The sequence below is a fragment of the Apis dorsata genome, unplaced genomic scaffold, assembly GCF_000469605.1.
Source record: "Apis dorsata unplaced genomic scaffold, Apis dorsata 1.3 scaffold_256, whole genome shotgun sequence".
Classification (NCBI taxonomy): Eukaryota; Metazoa; Arthropoda; class Insecta; order Hymenoptera; family Apidae; genus Apis; species Apis dorsata.
The window spans coordinates 1,626,668-1,630,559 of record NW_006263534.1 but is presented as its reverse complement, the minus strand read 5'-3'; the positions used below and the strand labels follow the sequence as shown (position 1 = coordinate 1,630,559).

Genomic DNA, 3,892 nt, shown 5'->3' with positions numbered 1-3,892 from the left:
ACAGAGGCGCGAATGGAAGAGCGTTTAGCGCGCGGATCGGCCGCTCTACCGAAACGAGGAGGTTGATGATCGGTAAAATCGGTAAAACTCTCACCCTCTGTTTCCTCGAATCGCAAGTTTTTCTTTCTCTCCCCCTTCCCGCGTAGTAATATAACTCGACGCGTTGTTGCATTTCTCTCCGCCAAGGGACGGAGAGACCGAAGAAAATATAAAAAAAGAAGAAACGAAAAACGAAAAAAAAAGAAAAAAGGAAGCGAAACTTTTTTCCTCCATAGTTAAAAGCGGGTTGCGCGATAAGGGGTGCAATTACTTATCGACCGAGTAATTGTCCTGCTGGATTATAACTATCGAGAAAAAAGGCACGCCGCGAGGGTACACGCGCATGAAAACATGGCGAAAAAAATGGCGAACGCCAACGTATCAATTTACTCGGAAACTAGTTATCCGCGCTTCCCTCCGCTTCGCTATATATATACACTTAAATGGATTGGAGGGACGTGGCGGTTCACGAAAACTCGAACGATGCGTTGCTTCGAGGACGAGACGTATTCATATTCATAGGTGTTACTAGGAATTCCTGGGATTTCGGGATTCAGACACGCACGCACGCTTTCCTCTCGCTTCCTCTGGGCTCACGTGATCCACCGTAATTTCGGGGGGATCGTGTCTCGCGTGCCGTGACTTTCATTATTCGATCCGTTCAGGTTCCTGCAGATTTTCACCGTGTTGCGTCCCCCTCCGGGACGGGAGGGAAAAGAGAAACGATTAAATCGTTGGAAGGGAATGAAAGGAACAGAAGCCGGTTTCGTGACCCTTTTTCTGGATGGTTGGATATCGTGGTTGGGCGCATAAATTGAACGTGTTTTTTGATTGCGATTATTCGGGGTGGTTAAAGATTAATAACCGGCAATTTTCGACACTTCTCTCTTAAGGGAAAATTGGCTTGACGAAGGTTATTTTGCTAAATTACTTGGAAGACGATCGCCGAGTACGTAATTTCATTTTAAAAAGATGATAGGTTTGAGATGATGGATTAAGGAACTAGGGGGGTGATCGCAATTCTTTAGCGTCGAATTTAGTTGTCGCGTTTCGTAACATTCAATTACATTACGAACAATTTTTCAACAAATTTTAAACGTTTACCAATTATCTATATTGAAATTCGAAAGAAGAAGAAAAAAAAAGAGGAGAGTCTTGTAATTTCAATAATTCTGACAAAGAATTATCGATCGAAATCCCGAAATGCTTGCTTTTTATCCATTTTTATCGACATTCTAAACGAAATTAAAGAAATCCATTACGATCCGTACGATCATATCGAAACGACTTGTAATAATCTCGTACATAATTAAAATACGCGTTTAAAAAAAAAAAATTAGGTCATCGAAACGAAAAGAGCGAACGTTCACCGTCAGAACGTGGAGAAGCGGCAAGCGGCGAATCAACGATAATCAAATCGTTTCGCGAGAGGAAACAGTTGGAACGTAGGAACAGATGTTGGAGGATAGTAACCTCGTTCGAGATCTCGTACGATTTTCGTATCGACGAAGTCGTATCGATCCGGATAACGAGCGGACGCGGTAACGAAGCGGAGGATCGAAATTGCGGAGAATAATGACACAAGAGGAGGGGAAAGGGGAGCAGAGCGAAAGCGTAACCGCGAGAAATATCCGAAAACCCAGTACCGCTCGTAATCGGATCTTCAAAAAGGGAAACAAATGGATCCAATTAACGACGTCCATACGTGGAATATTGAAAATATCGGGCAAAGTAATTAAAATACACACGGCCCGATGGCTCGTTCGTTCGATCCCTTCAACAAATCGATCCCCAACGTTCTCCTCGTGCGCGCGCGCGAACTTTCGACGACGCGGAATCGAATCGAACGTGAAAAATAATATCGCGGTGTAATAATATCGCGGAGATGAATGAACGAGTAGCCATACCATTTAGACGACAAGCAAATGGTGACGACGCACGATCATTTCCTTTGAGCATCTTTTCGAACGGCGTGGAACTACGATGGAAAAACAAACTGTCCCTGTCAGCGAGGGACCGACCCCACCGATTTATATCGGCCTCTATGAATTATCGATCTATTTGCGGCTCTCACATTTTTGCCGTGTTTTCATCCCCCCGCTTCTCCTTGCGCTCTATTCTTTCGAGGTTCTCTATTTTTTTTTTCTCTCGTCACTTCAGGAATAGTTGGGAAGCGTAGATGAAATTTTTCGAATAATATATAGGCGGAGATTCTTGTCATTCTGTCGTTGTTTTTATTAATGGACGGTATATTTAACGATGGGACGTTTTTTAAGCATTTTGAATTCGAAATGCGATGAGCTGCGATTGCTTCCACGAACGATTGAACGAAACTCGAAGCTTGACAAGCGAAGACAGTGAAATTTCGGCGATGTTGTCTCCGTGTTTCGATTCACCCCGTTTAGAAACGCGAAAATAAAGCTGTCGGGTCAGGAACAAAAATAGGGACTTGCGCAACAAAGCGGTTTAGAAATTGGTCGATCCGTGACCAGCGAGTTACAGTGATTCCGGGAATAGAAGGCCGAGGATCGGAAGGAGTATCGTGGAATTCGTGAAATCGCGAGCACGATCGTCATGGGATTTATTTGCCTATCATCGATTATCGATATTCTGCCTCTAGTTTCGGAATCCATTTCCTCGAATTCGTTTCCTATATATCGATGGATTTTCCGGATAAAATTTCTGTTGGAAAGAATTTCTTCGTCTATTCAACTTCCTATTTTTGTCTTCTTCTTCTTCTTCTTTTTATTTTCGAAAGAATCCGTCCTTGGACTCGTGGACATCGAACCAACTACCTACGTGTTTTTACCGTTGCTTTACACGCTAATAACATCTGGTGGATATCTGTTCCATCCAGTCGTATACAATTTTTCAATTTGGATCGATGGATTCGAAATGGAATTTGTGCTCTTGTTGAAATCTTGTTGCTGGATTCTGAGTTAATAAATCCTTCTCGACCTTAAAACTTGGATAAACGAAAGAAATATATAACGAAGAAGAATTATTTTAAGAGAAAAAAAAAAAAAGGTAGGAGTGATTTAAAGGGAAAATATAAATATTAAACGTTCGTATGATTATCTGAACCCGTTGAAACGATTTCTGTTTAATGCTACGTATTCTTCAACGAGTAAAATTTTCTCCTCGCGAAATTATAATATGAACGAACGATATAATCATAATTTTTAAAAAAATAAAAACAATTTCTCATCTCGATACGTCTCGACAACAAGCTCTTCTGTTTTTTTTATGAAAAAAAAAAAAGCTGCGCGAATACTCGAATGCTTTCTAAACTTTTTTTAAAGCAACGAGTTTAAAACGCGTTCCACGTACTCTGATAAGCCGCAACAAAACGCAACAAGAAAAGCACTGCAAACTAGCCACTCTAACCAAGTCGTTCACCCGATACAAGCATTTCGCGTAATAGTTTAATCGTTAATGGTGGTCGGCCTTCCTTCGAGTTCCGGTTGAAGAGTAGCTCTCTCGCGTTCCCTCGTTCCCGAGGATGAGTATGAATCGAACCGCAACGCCGACGTTGAATCGGAGGTCGTAAAGATAAACTGATTCGCCATTCAAGCGATCCAAACGTTTATTATTGAACACGTAGTCGGACTCGGGGCGAACATCCAGATATTTAGAGCGTTTCCAGGTCTGAGTTGTTCCTCGCCACTCCAGCTGTTCGCATCAATAATATCCGGCGAATTTTAGATAGATTTTAGATTTAGGAGAATTTATCGTTTTATTATATATACCAAAGCGCGACGAGATTTGTTTAATTCTCTAATAAAAATATAATTCGACTTCCATCTCTTACGAATATATTAATATTTTGACGAAAGGATTTTTATGTCTTTTA

General features: G+C 41.4%; 1 protein-coding gene across 1 annotated transcript in view; it reads left to right on the top strand.

Annotated features, from left to right (window-relative positions):
- LOC102680478 (probable G-protein coupled receptor Mth-like 1) overlaps positions 1-3,892 on the top strand; it is a 151,194-nt gene that overhangs the window by 138,222 nt on the left and 9,080 nt on the right. The window lies entirely within an intron of this gene.